Source organism: Somniosus microcephalus, unplaced genomic scaffold (assembly GCF_052327205.1).
Source record: "Somniosus microcephalus isolate GS21.2 unplaced genomic scaffold, FLI_Smic_1.0 unresolved_chr8, whole genome shotgun sequence".
Classification (NCBI taxonomy): Eukaryota; Metazoa; Chordata; class Chondrichthyes; order Squaliformes; family Somniosidae; genus Somniosus; species Somniosus microcephalus.
The window spans coordinates 19,627,250-19,651,611 of NW_028225186.1; the positions used below are offsets into that span (position 1 = coordinate 19,627,250).

Sequence of the window (24,362 nt, forward strand, 5' to 3'; positions counted from 1 at the left end):
CAGATAGATAAGGTGGTTAAGAAGGCAATAGCAAAAGACTGCGGATGCTGGAATCTGAAATAAAAACAAAAAGAGCTGGCAATATTCAGCAGGTCATTATTTCAGATTGCCTGCTGAATATTTCCAGCATTTTCTGTTTTTATTTCAGATGAGCTGCTGAATATTTCCAGCAGTTTCTGTTTTTTTATTGGTTAAAAAGTCTTAGGGAATATTTTCCTTTATTAGGCGGCAGGTGGTTAAGAAGGCAAATGGTATCTTGGCCTTCATAGCGAGAGGGTTTGAGCACAGGAACAGGGAGGTCTTGCTGCAGTTGTACAGCGCCTTGGTGAGACCACAGCTTTAGTATTATGTGCAGTTTTGGTCGCCTTTTCTGAGGAAGGATGTTTTGCCATGGAAGGACTTCTGCAAAGACTCACCAGGCAGATAGCTGGGATGGCAGGAATGATGTATGAGGGGAGATTGTGACGATTGGGCTTATACTCACTGGAGTTTAGAAGAATGAGAGGGGATCTAATTGAAACGTATAAAATTCTGACAGGACTGGAATGACTAGATGCAGGATCGATGTTCCCGATGGTCGGTGAATCCAGAACCGGGGTCACAGACTAAGGATAAGGGGTAAGCCATTTAGGACAGAGATGAGGACGAATTTCTTCATCCAGCGAGTGGTGAACCTGTGGAATTCTCTACCACAGAAGGCAGCAGAGGCCAATACATTAAATATATTCAAGAAGGAGTTGGATATATTTCTTAAGGTTAAAGGGATCAACGGTTATGGGGAGAAATCAGGAACCGGATACTGAATTTGGATGATCAGCCATGATCGCATTGAATGGTGGAGCAGTCTCGTGGGGCCGAACGGCCTACTCCTGCTCCTATCTTCTATGTTTCTATGTTTCTATTAGCCAAGGCATAGAATTCAAGAACAGGGAGGTTATGCTTGGACAGTATAAATCACTAGTTAGGCCGCAGCTAGAGTACTGAAGACAGTTTTGGTCACCACAGTACAGGAAAGATGTGATTGCACTAGAGAGGGTACAGAGGAGATTTACTAGGATGTTGACAGGACTGGAAAATATTAGCTATAAGTAAAGATTGGATAGGGTTGGGTTGTTATCTTTGGAGCAGAGGAGGTGGAGGGGAGACATAATTGAGGTGCATAAAATTCTGAGGGGCCAAGATAGAGTGGGTAGGAAGGACGTATTTCCCTTAGCAGAAATGTCAATGATCAGGGGCGTAGATTTAAAGTAACTGGTAAAATAGTGAAAGAGGAGTTGACAACAACCATTTTCACACAGAGAGTGGAGGGAATCTGGAAGTCACTACCGATCACATTAATAGAAAGCACTATGGATATGTACTTGAAGTGCTGCAACCTACAGGGCTACAGACCCAGAGCTGGAAAGTGGGATTAGGCAAAATATCTCTTTTTCGTGCGGCAAAGACACGATGGGCCGAATGGCCTCCTTCTCTGGCGTAAATTTCTGCATTTCTGTGATCTCTGCCCTTAATCTTCAATATTCCAGGGAATACAAGCCTAGATTATGTGATCTCTGCTCAAAGCCTAACCCTTGGAGCCCTGGTAACACACTCGTGAATCTGCACCGCACTCCCTCCAAGGTCAATATATCCTTTCTAAGGTGCAGTGCGCAGAACTGTACACAGTGGCCTAACGAGGCCTCTGTGCAGCTGTCACACAACTTCCTTCCATTTACATTGTGCAGGGCAGTTGTCTAATAGTTTGCACAGGTCATTTCACTGTTGAAACGTCACATTCGCGCAACTGCGATGGCCGAGTGGTTAAGGCATTAAACTTGTAAACCCAATTCTTCGTGCAGATTCGAACCCTGCTCACAGCGATTCTACTACAATTTCTTTACTTTATTTCATCGGTTCACTGTGGAGATCACTGGCCCCGAAACTGATCAGAATTCTCTCCACTGCACGTTATTACACTGATTAACCCAAAGCTGTTGTTCCAATTGGAAACACTAATTTGTCATCAATTAGAAATTGTGGATTTGTTTGAAACTGTTGGCAAAGATCAGTGAGAAATTTACACACAAGACAGCACGTAAAAATTCCATTTAATAAAGAACCCTGCAATGTTTGGAAGGAAAAGAGTGGAAACGCGGTTTGGTTTTCTAAAGTTGAACATGAATTAAAAAGTGTGTAAAACGACCACGGCAGGACTCGAACCTGCAATCTTCTGATGGCATCTAGAATTTACACCGAAGTCAGACGCCTTATCCATTAGGCCACGCAGCCACACAAAGAAAAACTAAACAAATCCTCATAATGAGTGATGAAACTCCGTCACTGTGTTCATTTCAATAACAACAGAGAATGCTGGAAACACTCAACAGGTCAGGCAGCATCGAGTGAGGGAGAAACAGAGTTAACCTTTCAGGTCGAACCCTTCATCAGAACTGGAAAAGGTTAGGGAAGAGGGATTTTTAAGCAGGGGTGGGTGGAGGCGAGGTAAGAATAAACGGAATGTCTGTGATAGAATGGAAGGCAGGAGAGATTGACTTACAAAAGGGATGATGGTGCAAGGCAAAAGCAGAGGTAATAGGACAAGTTAACGATCAAAAGATGGCTCAATATGAGGTGTGAATGATTATGGCAGAAACATTAACAAATGTCATGTGAGGAAACATGGGAACAAATTAAAAAAATAAAAGAAATACAGGGGCCAATTTATAGCCTGAAATTGTTGAACTCAATGTTAAGTCCAGAAGGCTGTAAAGTGCCTAATAGAAAGATGAGGTGCTGTTCCTCGAGCTTACGTAGAGCTTCATTGGAACAGTGTAACAGGCCAAGGAAGGAGAGATCAGAGAGGGAGTGGAGCAGATAATTATAGTGACAGGTGACTGGAAGCTCGGGGTCACACTTGCCAACTGTTCTGCAAAGCGGGCACCCAATCAGAATTTGGTGTCACAATGTAGATTCAGCGAATACAGTAACTAAATTGTACGAAGTACAGGTAATCGCTGATTCACCTGGAAGGAGTGTTTGGTGCCCTGGGCGATGGGAAGGAAGGAGTTAAAAGGGCAGGTGTTGCATCTCCTGCACTTGCATGGGATGGTGCCGGGCGAAGGAGAAGGGGTGTTGGGGTGATAGAGGAGTGGACCAGGCTGCCATGGAGAGAGCGGTCCCTTCGAAATGCTGAAAGGGAGGAGGGGAAGATGTGTTTGATGCTGGAGGTGGTGGAAATGGCGCAGGATGATCCGTTGAATGTGGAGGCGGGTGGGGTGAAAGGTGAGGACAAGGGGGGAACCCTATCATGTTTCTGGGAGTGAGCGGAAGGGATGAGAGCAGTAGTGCGGGAAATGGAACAGACATGGTCGAGTGTCATGTCGACCATGGTAGAGGGGGATCCTCAGTTGAGGAAAATGGAAGACATACCAGAAGCACTGGTATGGAAGGTGGCATCATCAGAAGAGATGCAACGGAGACAGAGAAACTGGGAGAATGGAATAGAATGGAATGGACAAATCCCCAGGGGTCTTGACAGGGTAAATGCTGAGAGGGTGTTTTCCCTCATGGGGGAATCTAGAATCAGGTGGCATAGTTTCAGAATAAGGGTTTGTTCATTTAAGACGCAGATGAGGAGGAATTTCTTCTCTCAGAGGTTTGTGAGTCTTTGAAATTATCTACCCCAGAGAGCTGTGGAGCCTGAATCATTGATTATATTCAAGGTTGAGATAGACAGATTGTTGAACTATCGGAGAGTCAAGGGTTAAGGGGGAACAGGCAGAAAAGTGGAGTTAAGGCCAAGATCAGATCAGCCATGACATTATTGAATGGTGGAGCAGGTGCGAGGGGCTGAATGGCCTACTCCTGCTCCTATTTATTATGTTCTAATGTTCTTATAAGGGCATCAGGTGCATGGGACCAACATCACCTCCAAGTTCCCCTCCAAGTTACACACCATCCCGACGTGAAAATATATCACCATAACTTCATCGTCGCTAGGTCAAAATCCTGGAAATCCCTCCCTAACAGTACTATTGGAGTACCTTCACCTCATTGACTGCAGCGGGCCAAGAGGGCTTCTCACTACCACCTTCTCAAGGGCAATTTGGGATGTGCAATTAATGCTGGCCTTGCCAGCGATGCCCAAGTCCTAGGAACAAATTAAATTTAATTAAAATTGTCACGACTGGATGTGGAAGGATTGCTGAGCTTTGATCTGATCCGTTGGTTGTTGGATCGCTTAGCTCTGTCTACACATGCGGTTTCCATAGCTTAGCATGTGTGTAGTCCTGAGTTGTAGCTTCATGAGGTTGGCACCTCATTTTAGGTACGCCTGGTGCTGCTCCTGAAATGCTCTTCTACACTCCTCATTGAACCAGGGCTGGTCCCCTGTCTTGATGCTAATGGTAGTCTGAGGAATACACCGGTCCATCAGGTTACAGATTGTGGTGGAATACAATTCCAAAACTGAGGCCCCCTCTGCCCTCTCGGGTGGACATAACAGATCCCATGGCACAATTGTAAGAAGAGCAGGGGGTGGTGAGGTTTACCCCGGAGTCCTGTCGCCAATATTTATCCTCAAATCACCATCACTAAAACAGGTTATCCTCGATTATCACTTTGTGGGAGCTTGCTGTGCACAGATTGGCTGCTGCTCTTTTTCCTACATGACAACAGTGACTACAACTACATTGCCTGTAAAGCGCTTTGAGACGTCCTCAGGTGAAAGGCGCTGTAGAAATCAGAGTTTTTCATTTACAGCCTTCGAAGTCACAGAATCACAGAAACCCCACAGTGCAGATAGAGGCCATTTCGGCCCATCGAGCCTGCACCGACACATATCCCACCCGATCCCCGTAACCCCTACACCAACACATATCCCACCCTATCCCCGTAACCCCACGTATTTAATCCCCCTAACACTAAGGGTCAATTTATCATAGCCAATCAACCTAACCCGCACATCCTTGGACTGTGGGAGGAAACCGGAGCACTGACAACTGACAAAAACCAAAAATCAAAATAAATTGAATTTAACATCAAAAGGAGTTAAAGCTGGTCGGTTTGCTCAGTAGGTTAGAGCGTAAAGCTAATAACGCCAAGGTCGTGGGTTCGATCCCCATATGGGCCATTTACTTTTTGATGGTGTGGGTAGTTTCTTAATTTTGCTATTTGCTGAAAAGTTTGGAGCTGCAATACTTTGAAGCAAAGCTACAAAACCTTAGTTCTGCAGAGAGCTCAAGGGACTGGAAGGTTGACCCTGTGTCTATCTGTCCACAGATGGCGCTGATCTACAAATTACTCCTACTGGTCGCGTGGCCTAATGGATAAGGCGTTAGACTTCGGTATTAATTTCATGAGGTTATCAGGATATTGCAGGTTCGAGTCCTGCCGCGGTCTTTTTACACACTTTTTAATTCGTGTTCAGTTTTACAAAACCAAACCGTGTTCCCACTTAGTAGCTGAAGGTGATTCCATAACAAACACTGCAGGGCTCTTTATAATTAGTATTTTTGATGCTGCTTTGTGTGTGTATTGCTCACTAGTTCCCAACAAATCCACAATATCTAATTGATGCCGATAAATTATTAGTGTTTCAATTGGAACTTTGGGTTAATCAGTGTAATAAAGTGCAGTGGAGGGAATTCTGATCAATTTCGGGGCCAGTGATCGCCACAGGGAGCCGATGAAATAAAACATTTGCATCAAAGTCGCTGCGAGCAGGGTTCGAACCTGCGCGGGGAAACCTCATTGAGATTTCGAGTCCAACGCCTTTACCACTCGGCCATCGCAGCTGCACATTACCATTGAGAAAATGCTTCCTACTGTGAGTGAGTCAGGAACTAGCTGAGAGAAGACAGGTCATAAATACTCACCGATAAATCCAGCAGGTAATTCAGGATTAACTTCTTTGGCCAAAGAGTGCTGAGAATGCAGTAGTTGAGGTGAATACTACTAGATGCATTTAAGAGGAAGGGAGAAAGGAATAGAAGGATATGCTGATAGGATTTTTTAAATTCGTTTATTGGTTGTGGATGCGCTGGCAAGGCCAGCATTAAATGCCCATCCCTAATTGCCCCTTGAGAAGGTGGTGGTGAGCCGCCTTCTTGAACCGCTGCTGTCCATGTGGTGAAGGTGCTCCCACAGTGCTGTTAGGGAGGGAGTTCCAGGATTTTGTCCCAGCGACGATGAAGGATCGGCAATATACTTCTAAGTCAGAATGGTGTGTGACTTGGAGGGGAACTTGGAGGTGGAGGTGTTCCCATGCGCCTGCTGCACTTGTCCTTCTAGGTGGAAGAGGTTGCGTGTTTGGCAGGTGCTGCTGAAGAAGCATTGGTGAGTTGCTGCAGTACATCTTGTAGATGGTACGCACTGCAGCCACGGTGCGCCGGTGGTGGAAGGAGTGAATGTTTAAGGTGGTGGATGGGGCGCCAATCAAGCAGGCTGCATTGTCCTGGATGGTGTCGAACTTCTTGAGTGTTGTTGGAGCTGCACTCATCCAGGCAAGTGGAGAGTATTCCATCACACTCCTTACTTGTGCCGTGTAGATGGTAGAAAGGCTTTGGGGAGTCAGGAGGTGAGACACCCGACGCAGAATGCCTAGCATCTGACCTTCTCTTGTTGTCACAGTATTTATGTTCAATGGTAAACCCCAGGATGTTGGTGGTCAGCTCCTTTGTTCATGTTGGACCAAGGTTTTAATGAAGTCGGGAGCCGAGTGCTCTTGGCAGAACCCAAAGCGGGCATCAATGAGCAGGTTATTGGTCAGTAAGTGCCACTTTACAGCACTGTGGATGACACCTTCCATTACTTTGCTGATGATTGAGAGTAGAGAGTAGACAGATGGGGCGGTAATTGGCTGGATTGGATTTGTCCTGCTTTTTGTGGACAGCACATACCTGGGCAGTCTTCCACATTGTTGGATAGATGCCAGTGTTGTAGCTGTACTAGAACAGCTTGGCTGGAGCACAAGTCTTCAGAATAATAGTCGGGGTGTTGTCAGGGCCCAGAGCCATTGCTGTATCCAGTGTGCTCAGCATTTTCTTGATATCACGTGGAGTGAATCGAATTGTCTGAAGACTGGCTTCTGTGATGGTGGGGACCTCAGGAGGAGGCTGATATGGATCAGGCCAGGTGGTCCGTCCAGTTTCATTTTTATTATTTTGTTTCATAGCGGTTTGTTACAACTGAGTGGTTTGCTAGGCCATATCAGAGGGCAGTTAAGAATCAACCACATTGCTATGGGACTGGAGTCACACAAAGGCCAGACCGGGTAAGGACGGCAGATTTCTTTCCCTGAAAGACATTAGTGAACCAGATGGGTTTTTACGACAATCCGATAGTTGCATGGTTACCATTACTGATTCTAGTTTTATTTGCGGGGTGAGGAGAAATAGAGAAGGAGGAGCCTCGTGTGGAGACCAGTTCGTGCAAATGGACTGTTTCTGTGGGGCAGACTCTATAATATTATGTAACACCCATTTTAATCAGACACAGAATGATCCGGGACTGACAGCACATCCCTTTTAAACAGATACAGAATGACAAGGGATTTACAGCACATCCCTTTTAAACAGACACAGAATGACCCGGGACTGACAGCACATCCCTTTTAAACAGACACAGAATGATCCGGGACTGACAGCACATCCCATTTAAGCAGACTCAGAATGACCCGGGACTGACAGCACATCCCTTTTAAACAGACACCGAGTGATCCTGGACTGACAGTACATCCCTTTTAAACAGACACAGAATAATCCGGGACTGACAGCACATCCCTTTTAAACAGACATAGAATAATCCGGGACTGAAAGCATGTCCCTTTTAAACAGACGCAGAATGACCCGGGACTGACAGCACATCCCTTTTAAACAGACACAGAATAATCCGGGACTGACAGCATGTCCCTTTTAAACAGACACAGAATAAACAGGGACTGACAGCACGTCCCTTTTAAACAGACACAGAATGATCCGGGACTGACAGCATGTCCCTTTTAAACAGACACAGAATGATCCAGGACTGACAGCATGTCCCTATTAAACAGACACAGAATGATCCGGGACTGAAAGTAGACCCCTTTTAAACAGACATGGAATGCTGCCTGACCTAAAGAGTGTTTCCAGCATTTCATCTGTTTATATTTCAGATTTCCAGCATCAACACTATTTTGCTTTTGTAATAGAATTTTACGTAATTGGCTCTGTGGCGCAATGGATAGCGCATTGGACTTCTAGTTGTCTGCCAGATTAAGGCATTCAAAGGTTGTGGGTTCGAGTCCCACCAGAGTCAGATTTTTGGCGAGGGTTCGGTGGTTCCTCCACTGACAGTACATTTTGCAGTAAATCGGTAATTCAGAGAAGGGAAACGACCGCCCCGACACTTTCCCTCTGAGTACTCTCAACCCCTGAGTCAGTTACACAGGAGCAGGAGGAGGCCATTCAGTCCCATGGCCGTTTTACATTGGAACAGGAGGAAACCATTCAGTCCCATGACCCTTTTACACAGGAACAGGAGGAGGCCATTCAGCCCCTTTAGCCTGTTATACAGGAACAGGAGGAGGCCATTCAGCCCCTCGAGCCTGTTACACAGGGACAAGAGGAGGCCTTTAACGCCTCGAGCCTGTTGCATTGGACAGGAGGAAGCCGTTCAGCGATACAAGATCTGTACAAGAACAGTAGAACTCCATTCAGCCCCTCGAACCTGTTACATAGGATGAAGAGGAGGCAAATCAGACCCATGATCCATTTATAAAGGAACAGGAGAAGGCAATTCAGACCAACGAGTCTGTTTCACAGGAACAGCAGGAGGCCCTTCAGCCCCTCAAACCTGCCACACATGAACAGGAGGAGGACATTCAGTCCCTCAAGCCTGCTACACTGGAACAGGAGGAGGCAATTCAGACACACGAGTCTGTTATACGGGAACAGGAGGAGGCCATTCAGCCCCTCAAGCCTGTTATACATGAACAGGAGGAGGCCATTCAGCCCCTCGAGCCTGTTATACATGCACAGGAGGATGCCATTCAGCCCCTCGAGCCTGTTACACAGTAACAGGAGGAGGCCATTCAGCCACTCAAGCCTGTTACACAGGAACAAGAGGAGACAATTCAGACACACGAGCCTATTATACAGGAACAGGAGGAGGCTATTCAGCCTCTCGAGCGTGTTATACAGTAAAAGGAGGAAGCCATTCAGCCCCTCAAGCCTGTTAGACAGGAACAGGAGGAGGCCATTCAGCCCCTCAGGCCGGTTACACAGGAATAGGAGGAGGCCATTCAGCCCCTCAAGCCCGTTATACATGAACAGGAGGAGGCCATTCAGCCCTTCAAGCCTGTTTTACATGCACAGGAGGATGCCATTCAGCCCCTTGAGCCTGTTACACAGGAACAGGAGGAGGCCATTCAGCCCCTTGAGTCTGTTATACAGGAACATGAGGAGGCCATTCAGCCCTTCGAGTCTGTTATAAAGTAACAGGAGGAGGCCAATCAGCTCCTCGGGTATTTTACACAAAAACAGCAAGAGGCCATTCAGCCCATCGAGCCAACATACAGGAACAGGAGGAGGCCATTCAACCCCTCGAACCTGTTGCGCAGGAGCAGGAGGAGGCTATTCAGCCTGTTATGCAGGAAAAGGAGGAAGCCATTCAGCCCCTCAAGCCTGTTACACAGGAACATCATGGGCAAGGAAACCTCCTGCTGATTTCCACCTACCACCCTCCCTCAGCTAATGAATCAGTGCTCCTCCATGTTGAACACCACTTGGAAGAAGCACTGAAGGCAGCAAGGGCACAGAATGTACTCTGGGTGGGGACCTCAATGCCCATCACCAAGAGTGGCTCGGTAGCAGCACTACTGACCGAGCTGGTCGAGTCCTGAAGGACATGGCTGCCAGAATGGGCCTGCGGCAGGTGGTGAGGGAACCAACACGAGTGGAAAACCTTCTTGACCTCCTCCTGACCAATCTACCTGTCACAGATGCAAAAAGTTCAAAAAGTATTCATTGGCTGTAAAGCACTTTAGGATGTCCTGAGGTCGTGAAAAGCCTGTCGAAATGCAAGTCATTCTTTTACAGCCTTCCAAGACAAAGTGACTTTGCTGGCAAAGACCAGAAACAGGGACGGTTCTATAGGTAAGATTTACAGATGGGCTGGTTTGCTCAGTTGGTTAGTGCATGGTGCTAATAACGATGCATTTCGCTTTTTATTTTACCGCAGTGTTCTCGCTTCTATTAACAAAAGTCAAAAATAAATTGTAGCTAACGGAAAATGAGACTTGCGGTCACTGTGAGCATTGGTGGTTCAGGGGTAGCATTCTCGCCTGTCATACGGGAGACCCGGGTTCGATTCCCGGCCAATGCAGGTTAACATTTTTAACAATTTATTTCAGAGCAAACACATCACATGAAACATTAATAATAAATTAGCTCTTCCTGTGTAACTGGATCAAGGGAATGAATGGCCTCCACCTGTTCCTGTGTAACAGGCTTGAGGGGCTGAATGTCCTCCTGCTCCATTGTAACAGGCTCGAGGGGCTGAATGGCCTCCTGTTCCAGTGTAACAGGCTTGAGGGGCTGAATGGCCTCCACCTGTTCCTGCGCAACATGCTCGAGGGGCTGAATGGCCTCCTCCTGTTCCTGTGCAACAGGTTCGAGGGGCTGAATGGCCTCCTCCTGTGTAACAGGCTCGAGGGGCTGAATGGCCTCCTGTTCCAGTGTAACGGGCTCGAGGGACTGAATGGCCTCCTTCTGTTCCTGTTTGACAGGCTCAAGGGGCTGAATGGCCTCCTCCTGTTCCTGTTTGACAGGCTCGAGGGGCTGAATGGCCTCCTCCTGTTCCTGTTCGACAGGCTCGAGGGGCTGAATGGCCTCCTGCTGTTCCGGTTTGACAGGCTCGAGAGGCTGAATGGCCTCCTCCAGTTCCGGTTTGACAGGCTCGAGCGGCTGAATGGCCTCCTCCTGTTCTTGTTTGACAGGCTCGAGGCGCTGAATGGCCTCCTCCTGTTCCTGTTTGAAAGGCTCAAGGGGCTGAATGGCCTCCTCCTGTTCCTGTTTGACAGGCTCAAGGTGCTGAATGGCCTCCTCTTCCTGTTTGACAGGCTTAAGGGGCTGAATGGCCTCCTCCTGTTCCTGTGTAACAGGCTCGAGGGACTGAATGGCTTCCTCCTGTTCCTGTTCGACAGGCTCAAGGGGCTGAATGGTCTCCTCCTGTCCCGGTTTGACAGGCTCGAGGGGCTGAATGGCCTCCTCCTGTTCCTGTGTAACAGGCTCGAGGGACTGAATGGCCTCCTCCTGTTCCTGTTCGACAGGCTCAAGGGGCTGAATGGTCTCCTCCTGTCCTGGTTTGACAGGCTCGAGGGACTGAATGGCCTCCTCCTGTTCCGGTTTGACAGGCTCGAGGGGCTGAATTGACTCCTCCTGTTCCGGTTTGACAGGCTCGAGGGGCTGAATGGCCTCCGCCAGTTCCGGTTTGACAGGCTCAAGGGCTGAATGGCCTCCTTCTTTTCCGCTTTGACAGGCTCGAGGGGCTGAATGGACACCTCCTGTTCCGTTTTGACAGGCTCGAGGGGCTGAATGGCCTGCTCCTGTTCCTGTGCAACATGCTCGAGGGGCTGAATGGCCTCCTCCTGTTCCTGTGTAACAGGCTCGAGGGGCTGAATGGCCTCCTCCTGTGTAACAGGCTCGAGGGGCTGAATGGCCTCCTGTTCCAGTGTAACGGGCTCAAGGGGCTGAATGGCCTCCTCCTGTTCCTGTTTGACAGGCTCGAGGGGCTGAATGGCCTCCTCCTGTTCCTGTTTGACATGCTCGAGGGGCTGAATGGCCTCCTCCTGTTCCTGTTCGACAGGCTCGAGGGGCTGAATGGCCTCCTCATGTTCTGGTTTGACAGGCTCGAGGGGCTGAATGGCCTCCTGCAGTTCCGGTTTGACAGGCTCGAGCGGCTGAATGTCCTCCTCCTGTTCCTGTTCGACAGGCTCGAGGGGCTGAATGGCCTCCTGCTGTTCCGGTTTGACAGGCTCGAGGGGCTGAATGGCCTCCTCCAGTTCCACTTTGACATGTTCGAGCGGCTGAATGGCCTCCTCCTGTTCCTGTTTGACAGGCTCGATGGGCTGAATGGCCTCCTCCTGTTCCGGTTTGACAGGCTCAACGGGCTGAATGGCCTCCTCCTGTTTCTGTTTGACAGGCTCAAGGTGCTGAATGGCCTCCTCCTGTTCCTGTGTAACAGGCTCGAGGGACTGAATGGCCTCCTCCTGTTCCTGTTCGACTGGCTCAAGGGGCTGAATGGTCTCCTCCTGTCCCGGTTTGACAGGCTCGAGGGGCTGAATGGCCTCCTCCTATTCCTGTGTAACAGGCTCGAGGGACTGAATGGCCTCCTCCTGTTCCTGTTCGACAGGCTCAAGGGGCTGAATGGACTCCTCCTGTTCCGGTTTGACAGGCTCGAGGGGCTGAATGGCCTCTGCCAGTTCTGGTTTGACAGGCTCGAGGGGCTGAATGGCCTCCTCCTGTTCCTATTGAACCATGTTTCAGGCACTGAAGTGGCTGATGCTCCGATTGTGCCCTCTGCTGTCCCGGCGCAGAAAGAAACACAGTGCCAGTGTATAAAAACCCAAGTCCTTGTACTTTCTTTCTTTCTTTGAATCTTTCTTTCATTTCTTCCTTTTCTGTGCCATATGCTCCTTAATCTATTGTTGCTTAGTGATAGATGTGTTCATATTTGCCGGTTTCAACGTGTTCATTGCTTCTGCTGATTTGAATTGTGTCGAAAAAGTGAACTGAATTTCTCCACCTGTATGAAGCATCCTTGGGTTCGAAGCTGTTTTGGTTTCAATCAAACAAACGCACAGATTTCTTGAACTCGCTGAGCCTTTCCTGGCCAGTATTTTTTTCTTGCTTCCTTGCATTTGGAAAGGCCCAGGCTTCATCCCCGGCCTGTGCTGAGAGAGCTGACCTGAGCCTGGGCAGCAGTTACAATTGGTGTCTGTGGCCCTGTGTTAGAGAGAGGGTGAATGAGCCTGGCTTCTTGTCCACTCGCCCTGCTGGCTGTGGGCAATGGCTGAGCAGAGGACCAGTTGTGATGGGTGTCAGCAGGAGGGGAGAGGTGGAGAAGGGAAGTTGTAAAGATAAAGAAAGGGACTCCCAGCTGTGACAGCTGCTGCTGCCCACAGTAGGCAGTTTGGACAGTGGGTTACCACAGCCCATGACACACACGAGCCAATCCAGCCTCCTCTTGGACTGCCTTCACTTACACTTCTCCTTTTTTAGATGAAACTGTCATTTTATTCATGTGACGTCTAAACCACTTCCCCTCTGATTGTCATTTCAAAACCATTGCACTTACAGCCTCAGCTCATCATCGGCAAACCCCAGCAGCAAGCAGGTGAGATTTACAATCTCTTAAAGATCAATGATCTTTCACAGGAACGTGTCAAATCAGTGCTATGTTGTTAAAGTCAACACAGGATGTCAAGGTCTGAGAGAGGGTGCAGAGGAGATTTACCAGAATGGTACCAGGGATGAGGGAATTCAATTATGTGGAGAGACTGGAGAAGCTGGGATTGTTCTCCTTAGAGCAGAGAGGGTTAAGAGGAGATTTGATAGAGATTTTCAAACTTATGAATAGTTTTGATAGCGTAAATAAGAAGTAGGTGTTTCCACTGGCAGAAGGTTCGGTAACCAGAGCACGCAGATTTATGGTGATTAGCAAAAGAACCAGAGGTGACATGAGGAAACATTTTTTTTAAGCAGCAAGTTGTTGTGATCTGGAATGCGCTGCCTGAAAGGGCGGTGGAAGCAGATTCAATAGTAACTTTCAAAAGGCAGTTGAATAAATACTTGAAGGAAAAACATTACAGGGCTATGGGGAAAGGGCAGGTGAATGAAATTAATTGCAGAGCTCTTTCAAAGTGCCGGCGCAGGGCTATGGGGAGAGAGTGGGGCACTGGGATTTTTTGGGATTGATACAGGCCTATGGGGTGTGAGTGGGGCAGTGTGATTAGTTTGGGATTGATTCAGGGCCATGGGGTGAGAGCGGAGCAGTGGGATTAGTTTGTGATTGATTCAGGGCTATGGGGTGAGAGCAGGGCAGTGGGATTCGTTTGTGATTGATACAGGGCTATGGGGTGTGAGCGGGGCAGTGGGATTAGTTTAGGATTGATTCAGGGCTATGGGGTGAGTGCGGACCAGTGGGATTAGTTTGTGATTGATACAGGTCTATGGGGTGTGAGCGGGGCAGTGGGATTAGTTTGGGATTGATTCAGGGCTATGGCGTGAGAGCGGGGCAGTGGCATTAGTTTGTGATTGATACTGGTCTATGGGGTGTGTGTGGGTCAGTGGGATTAGTTTGGGATTGTTACAGGGCTTTGGGGAGAGAGCGGGGCAGTGGGATTAGTTTGGGATTGATACAGGTCTATGTGGTGTGAGCGGGGCAGTGGGATTAGTTTGGGGATTGATACAGGGCTATGGGGAAATAGCGGGTCAGTGGGATTAGTTTGGGATTGTTACAGGGCTTTGGGGAGAGAGCGGGACAGTGGGATTAGTTTGGGATTGTTACAGGGCTTTGGGGAGAGAGTGGGGCAGTGGGATTAATTTGCGATTGATACAGGTCTATGGGGAGACAGTGGTTCAGTGGGTTTAGTTTAGTATTGCTGTGGCAAAGACCCAGAATTAACACAGTGGGCCGAATGATCTCCTCTGCTCTGTAAATATCTATTGTTGGAGACTCCTGGGCAGCTTTTAACACACCATTTGCTGTAGATTTCCTCTCCATATTCTTCTCTAAATGTTCACTGACGGTTCCTTCACAGCTACCCAGGCTCCCTGTTTTTCGTGTTAGCAGCAAATGTCGATACGTCTGCCTCCTGTACCCAAGTCCAGATTGTTGAAATAGCAAGAAGGGCAACGGTCGCAGCAGTGATGCAGGGGGGCCAACTCTTTACATCGCCCAGTCAAAAAAACACCCAATAACTACTGCACTCTGCTTCTGTCTTTTAACCAGCTTCCTGGTTTCTAGAACGGTTTCTAGTTGAGTATTAATTTTATCCCATATAAGGACATAGAACCATAGAAACATAGAAGATAGGAGCAGGAGTAGGCCATTCGGCCCCTCGAGCCTGCTCCGCCATTCAATGCGATCATGGCTGATCATCCAAATTCAGTACCCGGTCCCTGCTTTCTCCCCATACTCCTTGATCCCTTTAGCCTTAAGAAATATATCCAACTCATTCTTGAATATATTTAATGAACTGGCCTCTACTGCCTTCTGTGGTAGAGAATTCCACAGGTTCACCACTCTCTGGGTGAAGAAATTCCTCCTCATCTCAGTCCTAAATGGCTTACCCCTTATCCTAAGACTGTGACCCCTGGTTCTGGACTCCCCGGCCATCGAGAACATCCTTCCTGCATCTGGTCTGTCCAGTCCTGTCAGACTTTTATAAGTTTCAATGAGATCCTCTCTCATTCTTCTAAACTCCAGCGAGTATAAGCCCAATCGACCCAATCTCTCCTCATACGTCATTCCTGCCATCCCAGGTATCAGCCTGGAGAATCTTCGCTGAACTCCTTCCATGGCAAGAACATCCTTCCTCAGATAAGGCGACCAAAACTGCACACAATACTCACGATGTGGTCTCACCAAGGCCCTGTACAACTGCAGCAAGACATCCTTGTTCCTGTAGTCAAACCCTTTCGCTACGAAGGCCAACATACCATTTGCCTTCTTAACTGCCTGCTGCACCTGCATGCTTACCTTCAGCGACTGCTGTACAAGGACACCCAGGTCTCGTTGCACTTCCCCTTCTCCCAATCTATTGCTATTCAGATAATAATCTGCCTTCCTGTTTTTGACATCAAAGTGGATAACCTCGCATTTATCCACGTTATATTGCATCTGCCATGCTTTTGCCCAATCACCCGACCTGTCCAAATCATACTGGAGTTTCTCAGCATCCTCATCACAGCACACACGGCCACCCAGCTTTGTGTCATCTGCAAACTTGGAGATATTACATCTCGTTCCCTTGTCTAGATCATTGTTATATATTGTGAATAGCTGGGGTCCAAGGACCGATCCCTGCGGTGCCCCACTAGTTACTGCCTGCCGCTCTGGAAAAGATCCATTTGTTCCAACTCTTTGTCAACTGTCTGCCAACCAGTTCTCTATCCAAGTCAATACCTTGCCCCCAATCCCATGTGCCTTAACTTTACACGCTAATCTCTTATGCGGGACCTTATCGAAAGCCTTTTGAAAGTCCAAATAGACCACATCCACTGGTTCTCCATTGTCTATTTTACCAGTTACATCCTCAACAAATTCCAGTAGATTAGTCAAGCACGATTTACCTTTTGTAAATCCATGTTGACTTTGTCCGATCCTGTCACTGTTTTCCAAGTGCTCTGCTATTACATCTTTTATAATGGACTCTAGCATTTTCCCCACTACCGATGTCAGGTTTACCGGCCTGTAATTCCCATTTTTCTCTCTACCACCTGTTTTGAATAGTGGGGTAACATTAGCTACCATCCAAGCTATGGGTACTGTTCCTGATTCCATCGAATGTTGGAAGATGATCAGCAATTCTTCTACTATTTCTAGGGCCACTTCCTTAAGTACCCTAGGATGTCGATTATCAGCCCCTGGGGATTTATCGGCCTTCAATCCCGTCAATTTCCCTAACACCATTTCCCTACAAATACTGATTTATTTCAGTTCCTCCCTTTCAGCAGACCCTATAAGACCATAAGAACATAAGAAATAGGAGCAGGAGTAGGCCAATCGGCCCCTCGAGCCTGCTCTGCCATTCAATAAGATCATGGCTGATCTGATCCTAGCCGCCAATCTACTATCACAGAACCATCTCCTGAATCTAACAGACTTAGACACACAAAATAGGAGCAGGATCAGGCTACACAGCCCCTGGGCCTGCTCCGCTACCCACAGGGCCATGTCCGATCCGAACCTAGGCTCATGTCCAAATTCCTGCCCGCTCCCCGTAAACATTAATTCCCTTTACTTCTAGGAAACTGTCTATTTCTGTTTTAAATTTACGTAATGATGTAGCTTCTACAGCTTTTTGGGGCAGCATATTCCATGGACCTACCACCCTCTGAGCGAAGTAGTTCCTCCTCATCTCAGTTTTGAAAGAGCAGCCCCTTATTCTAAGACTATGCCCCCTAGTTCTAGTTTCACCCATCATCGGGAACATCCTGCCTGCATGCACCCGATCAAACCCCTTCACAATCTGATATGTTTCAATAAGATCGCCTCTCATTCTTCTGAACTCCAATGAGTAGAGTCCCAATCTACTCATCCTCTCCTCATATATCCATCCCCTCATCCCCGGGATTAACCGAGTGAACCTTCTTTGTACTGACTCGAGAGCAAGTATGTCTTTTCTTAAGTATGGGCACCAAAACTGTATGCAGTATTCCAGGTGCGGTCTCACCAATACCTTGTACAACTGAAGCAATACATCTCTATTTTTATATTCTATCCCACTAGCAATGAAAGCCAACATTCCATTGGCCTTCTTAATCACTTGCTGCACCTGCATACTAACCTTTTGAGTTCCGTGCACCAGGAACCCCAGATCCCTTTGTACTTCAGTACTTTCAAGTTTCTTGCCATTAAGATAATAACTTGCTCTACGATTTTTCCTGCCAAAGTGCATAACCTCACACTTTCCAGTATTGTATTCCATCTGCCAAATCTCTGCCCACTTACTTAGCCTGTCTATGTCCCCTTGCAGGTTTTTTATGTCCTCCTCACTCACTACTTTCCCTCCCATCTTAGTATCATCTGCAAACTTTGATATATTACACTCGGTCCCCTCCTCCAAATCGTTAATATAGATTGTAAAGAGTTGGGGACCCAGCACTGACCCCTGCGGAACACCACTAGTTACTGATTGCCAGTCTGAGAATGAACCATTTATCCCAATTCTCTGCCTTCTGTTAGATGGCCAATCCTCTATCCATGCCAGAATATAACCCCCAATCCCGTGATTTTTTATCTTAAGCAATAATCTTTTGTGTGGCACCTTGTCAAATGCCTTTTGGAAGTCTAAATACACTACGTCCACTGGTTCCCCTTTATCCACCCTATATGTTACTTCCTCAAAGAACTCCAGCAAATTTGTCAAACATGACTTCCCCTTCATAAAACCATGCTGACTTTGTCCTATTAAATTATGATTATCCAAATGTCCTGTTACTGTCTCCTTAATAATGGACTCCAAAATTTTACCTACCACAAACTTTAGGCTAACCGGTCTATAGTTTCCAGCCTTCTGTCTACTGCTCTTTTTAAATAAGGGTGTTACATTAGCAGTTTTCCAGTCTGCCAGGACCTTTGCTGAGTCCAGGGAGTTTTGGAAAATTATTACCAATGCATCCACAATCCCTACCGCCACTTCCCTCAAGACCCGAGAATGTAAGCCATCAGGTCCAGGTGATTTATCTGCCTTGAGTCCCATTATTTTACCGAGCACCACTTCCTCAGTGATTTTGATCGTGTTTAGCTCCTCCCCACCTATAGCACCCTGTTTGTCCAGTGTTGGGATATTCTTAGTGTCCTCTACTGTAAAGACTGATACAAAATATTCATTCAGTGTTTTTGCCACCTCCATATTTCCCACCATTAATTTCCCGGTCTCATCCTCTAAGGGACCAACATTTACTTTAGCCACCCTTTTTCTTTTTATATAACTATAAAAACTCTTACTATCTGTTTTTATATTTTTTGCTAATTTACTTTCATAATCTATCTTCCCTTCCTTAATCAATCTTTTTGCAATTTTTTGCTGTCTTTTAAATTTTTCCCAATCCTCTATAATTCACTAGATTTGGCTACCTTATATGCCCTTGTTTTTAGTCGAGTACTATCCTTAATTTCTTTACTTAGCCACTGATGGCTGTCTTTTCTTTTACACCCTTTTCTTCTCAGTGGAATATATATTTTTTGGAAGTTGTAAAATAACTCCTTAAATGTACACCACTGATCATGTATCGTCTTACCCTTTAATCTATTTTCCCAATCCACTCTACTCAATTCCGCTCTCATACCTTCATAGTCTCCTTTATTCATGCTTAGCACGCTTGTTTGAGATCCAACCATCTCACCCTCTAATTGAATATGGAATTCAACCATGTTATGGTCACTCATTTCAAGGGGATCCTTTACTCGGACATTTTTAATTAATCCTGTCTCGTTACACAGGACCAGATCTAAGGTTGCTTGCCCCCTGGTCGGTTCAGTTACATACTGCTCAAGAAACCCATACCTAATACACTCAATGAACTCATCCTCAAGGCAGCCCTGCCCAATTTGATTTGTCCAATTAATATGATATTTAATATCCCCCATAATTATAGATGTTCCCTTATTACAAGCCTCAACTATTTTCTGATTGATACTCCGTCCAATAAAGTTGCAACTGTTTGGAGGCCTATAGACTACGCCCACTAGTGTTTTTTTCCCCTTATTATTCCTTATCTCCACCCAAATTGTTTCATTATCCTGATCTTTTGACCCAATATCATTTCTCTGTATTACAGTGGTTCCTTCCTTTATTAACATAGCCACCCCACCTCCCCTTCCTTCCTGCCTGTGTTTCCTGATCGTTAAATAACCTGGTATGTTTAATTCCCAGGCATTTTCACCCTGCAGCCATGTTTCTGTAATGGCCACAAGATCATACCCATATGTAGTTATTTGTGCCATTAACTCGTCTATTTTCTTACGAATGCTACGTGCATTCAGATAGAGAACTTTCAAATATGTTTTGTGACACTTAGTTCCTGCTTTTGCCCTTTTTATCACTTTACCTTTTACTCCATACCATCTTCCCCTTCCTGACACGCTCTGGTTTTTAATTTCCCCACTACCTAAGTCTATGACCTTCTCTGTTGTAATTTTTATTATTTGCTCTCTAGGAACCTCCCCCCGACTAGTTAGTTTAAAGCCCTCTCTACATCCCTAGTTTTATGATCCGCCAGGACTCTAGCCCCAGCACTGGCCAAGTGAAGCCCGTCCCAACGGAACAGCTCCCTCCTGCACCAGTACTGGTGCCAGTGTCCCAGGAAACAAATCCCATTTCTCCCACACCAGTCTTTGAGCCACGCATTTAACTCTCTAATTTTATTTGTACTAGCCAAATTCGCTCGTGGCTCAGGTAATAATCCAGAGATTATTATCCTTGTGGTTCTGCTTTTTAATTTGGCCCCTAGCTGACACTCCAATACTGTACACAGAGAGTGCTGCACTGTCGGAGGCGCCGTCTTTCAGATGAGATGTTAAACCGAGGCCACGTCTGTCCTCTCAGGTGGGCGTAAAAGATCCTATGGCACTATTTCGAAGAAGAGCAGGAGAGTCCTCCCCTGGGTCCTGGGCCAATACTTAATTAACATAACTAAAACAGATTTTCTAGTCATTGTCACACTGCTGTTTCTGGGAGCTTGCTGTGTGCAAATTGGCTACCACATTTCCTACATTACAGCAGTGACTACACTTCATTGGCGCTAAAAATTTGGGATGTCCTGAGGTAATGAAAGGCGCTGTAGAAATGCAAGACTTTATTTTTTCTTTCTCTGGGAGCTCACCCACCACCAATGTTAGGCCGACTGGTCTGTAGTTATCTGATTTATCCCTTTCACTCTGATTGAAGAGAGTTGTTATATTGGCAACTGCAGGCATGTGGCACAACTTCCATATCCAAGGCTTAGATGGAACTTTACAGCACAGGCACAGGCCATTCGGCTCGACCTGTCCAAGCCAGCGTTTATGCTCCACACGAGCCTCCTCCAACCCTACTTCATCTCACACTATCACCACATCCTTCCATTCCTTTCTCCCTCAGGTCCTTATCTAGCTTCCCCTCAAATGACATTCGCCTCAATCACTCCTTCTGATAGCATCTTCCACATTCTCACCACTCCCTGGGTAAAAAAAATTCTCCTGAATTCCATTTTGGATTAATTAGTGACTATCTCATATGTATGACCCCCAGTTTTGGTCTCCCCCCACAACTAGAAATATCTTCTCTCTGTCTACCCTATCGAACCCCTTCATAATTTTAAAGACCTCTATCAGGTCACCTCTCAGTCTCTTTTCTAAAGAGCCCCAGCCTGTTTAATCTTTCCTGATAGTTGAAACCTCTCAGTTCTGGTACAAAACTTTTTTGCAGCTTCTCCAGTGCCTCTATATCCGTTTTATAATATGGGGACCAGTGCACAGGATGTTTGGAGCATTGTCCTCAAAGCCTCTGTTATCTCCTCTCTGTCTTCCCTCAGTATTCGAGAACACAGTCATCAGGTTCTGGGGCCTTTGGCACTTCAATACAAAGAGGAAGCAGATTTTAAGGAGAAAATAGCCGTGGCCTGGGAGAGCCGCAGGTGATGATGGAATGGGCGAGGTATTCGAGAATGTGAGGTGTTCAGAGGAGTAAGGGGTCTTCAGGGAGCTGGTAATATCTGGACAGAAAGGAGCCTTCCGCATATCACAAATATTTAACATGGTAATGGCTTTTCAGAGCAATGGAGAACAGAGTATCCATGGAAGCAGGTTAACTGATTTGCTTAATTTCTACTAAACTGACAATGTAAACCATCTCTGACTTTGCAGGCTGTTCTGGCAGGGACAGAGAAAAAACATCTAACACCCACAGAATTTTTCTTGAGTGAGGTCTTGCAAAACATCTGAACCCTCGGACGGAAGAAGGAGGCTGTGATGTTGAGACTAAGCGTTCACTGCCTGCTGCTTCTCTGTGCCCTCTCCTGCAATGTTCTGGTGCCCACAGTCCCCGGGTACAGTTTCAGTAACTGCATGCAGGATGCCAACCACAATGGTACCTTTCAGTGCGTCCACCGCTTCCTGACACAGGTCTCTAGTTTCGTGTCCGACCTCCCAGCCAGCACCGTGCACTTGAACGTCTCCCACAACTGGCTCACCCAACTGCAAGCGGACAGCTTCCACAGCCTGCCCAAGCTGCTCACCCTGCGGCTGGATTACAATTGGATTGAGAGTGTTTGCTGCAGTGTGTTCAGTAATCTCACCAGCCTACTGACCCACAACCTGTCCTACAACAGTATCTCTCGTCTGAACTCTTCGGTCTTCCAAGAACTTGAAAAGTTAGATCAACTCCTGCTCCATCACAACCGCTTAGTCACAGTTGAACCCAAAGCCTTCGCTGCATTGAACAATCTTCAAACACTTGTCTTAAGCTCCAATAAACTCCAGAATTTCTCCCATCTGGTGAGCGCTGTCTCTGGGCTCAGTAATCTGACGCTCCTTGATCTGGGCAACAGTCAACTCGCCTCCCTGCAACATCGCACCGCCCTCCCACCCTCCCTCCGAAACCTCTCGCTCTCTAACAACTCTCTCACAACATTTGACTGCCAGCGGGACTTCCTCAGCAACATTCTCAAGTTGGATCTGTCCAATAACAAACTCTCCGATGCTTTGGAATTTTCTGAAGTTGACCTGAGGAACATCTCGTGTTTGATCATCAAAAACAACCCCTTAAATGTCACCAAGTTTCTCAAATCTGCAAACCTGGATCTACAGAATGTTCAATAATCTGGGTTAAGGCTGCACAACCAGAGTGAGCTGTCCACCCTGTGCCACTATCTGGGTCTCAGGCCTATGAAGAGCCTGGTCCTGCAGAACAATCAAAACTTATTTCTCCCTGCCCATTCCCTATCCCAGTGCCCACCCATCACCAGCTGGGATTTCTCACACAATCTCCTCACATCTGTGGCCTGCTCTGAATTTGCATCGAAAAGAAAGCAAGTTATTTCTTTCATTATCGAGCACAACAGAATCAACAAGTTACCTTCCTGTTACAAGGACGGGAAGGCAGTCACGGTGTTTCCCAAGCTGTCGCTCCTAACCTTTCGCTACAACAGGATTTTCACCATTTGCAGTCACGCCTTCTCTTATGCTCCCTATCTCCGCACCCTAAAGCTGAGCATTAACAACATTGCTGTCATCAACAAGGCTGCCTTTTCTAACCTCACCAACTTGCAGGAGCTCCGACTCGACAACAACCTCATAACTGACATCTGTGAACACACCTTCAGCTACCTTGGGAGTCTCAGGAATCTCAATCTCAGAAACAACAGGATCTCAATTGTTTTCATCAATGTGTTTGCAAATCTCAATAAACTGGACACATTGGACCTGGGAGGGAACAAAATTCGAAGCCTCACCAGCCAGTCTTTCTGTGGATTACACAAGCTGACCAAGCTTTATCTCGATAGGAACTGTATAACTCGTATCAGCAGGGAGATCTTCGACATCCTCCCATCTTTAGGAGTGTTGGACTTGGACAGTAACCGGATCAGATACAACACTGGCCTGATTGCAGCATCTCCCTTTGTTAGCCTCACAAAGCTCTACATTCTCAAACTACAAGCCCAGCAATGCTACTGCATCAACATTATTCCTTCAAAGTTTTTAAACGGCCTCATCTCGTTAAGAAGCCTGTATATAGCAGAGAATAAAATGTCGCTGTCCAAAGACGAATTTGAAGATCTGATCAATTTGAGAATCCTCTCCATGCCCGATGCTTGCAACGGGATCCACAGTCTGAATCCAGGGATCTTCAAGAATCTCCAGAGTCTAAAGAGACTCAACCTTGAAAATGTCGGCCTCCAATCCATGTCTCTTGACATCTTTGGAAACCTTTCCAACCTGAGGACATTGTTCTTGGGGAAAAACGCCATTCAGATCATCAATAGCACGGTTGTGGAACACCTGCCCTCCCTGACTTACCTGGATCTGCGGAAGAACCCGTTCCCCTGCACCTGTGACATCAATTGGTTCCAAAACTGGTCTCTGTCCAACCCCAGGATGCAGGTTATCTATTTTTACAACCAAACCTGTGGAGATCGGCCAACTGAATACTTGTACAAGTTTGATGCTCGCGTTTGTTACTTGGCCATTGGGCAGATCATGCTCCATATAACTGTGCCGGTCTTGATCTTGTTCATGTTCATCCCTATATTCTACAGCAAAGGGTACTGGCACATCAAGTATGGGTTTAATATTTTCCGATCGTGGTTGAAAATCAACAGGGAGAGGAGAGAGTCAGCAGTCCGACAGGTATGATGCATTTATTTCTTATAATTCTCAGGCCGAAGACTGGGATCTGCAAGTGTTGGTGCCAAACCTAGAAACGAGAGGACCTCAATGCTTCAACCACTGCCTCCACCACAGAGATTTTGAGCTGGGCAAATATATCATCGACAACATCGTGGACAGCATCTACCAAAGCAGGAAGACCATCTGTGTGATGAGCCGCAACTACCTGTACAGCGAGTGGTGCTCCATGGAACTGCAGCTAGCGAGCTGCAGGCTCTTCCACGAGCTGAAAGATATCATCATCCTGATCT

At 46.9% G+C, this 24,362-nt stretch overlaps 3 non-coding genes across 3 annotated transcripts; 1 reads left to right on the forward strand and 2 right to left on the reverse strand.

The window, feature by feature from the left end:
- Positions 1 to 2,178: 2,178 nt before the first annotated feature.
- Positions 2,179 to 2,268, reverse strand: trnar-ucg (transfer RNA arginine (anticodon UCG)). Its single transcript is given in 2 exon segments — positions 2,179 to 2,214; positions 2,232 to 2,268. It is a non-coding gene; the product is annotated as a tRNA-Arg (tRNA).
- A 3,423-nt stretch (positions 2,269 to 5,691) lies between these two features.
- Positions 5,692 to 5,774, reverse strand: trnas-cga (transfer RNA serine (anticodon CGA)). Its single transcript has one exon. It is a non-coding gene; the product is annotated as a tRNA-Ser (tRNA).
- Positions 5,775 to 8,181: 2,407 nt separating this feature from the next.
- Positions 8,182 to 8,274, forward strand: trnar-ucu (transfer RNA arginine (anticodon UCU)). Its single transcript has 2 exons — positions 8,182 to 8,218; positions 8,239 to 8,274. It is a non-coding gene; the product is annotated as a tRNA-Arg (tRNA).
- Positions 8,275 to 24,362: the final 16,088 nt, after the last annotated feature.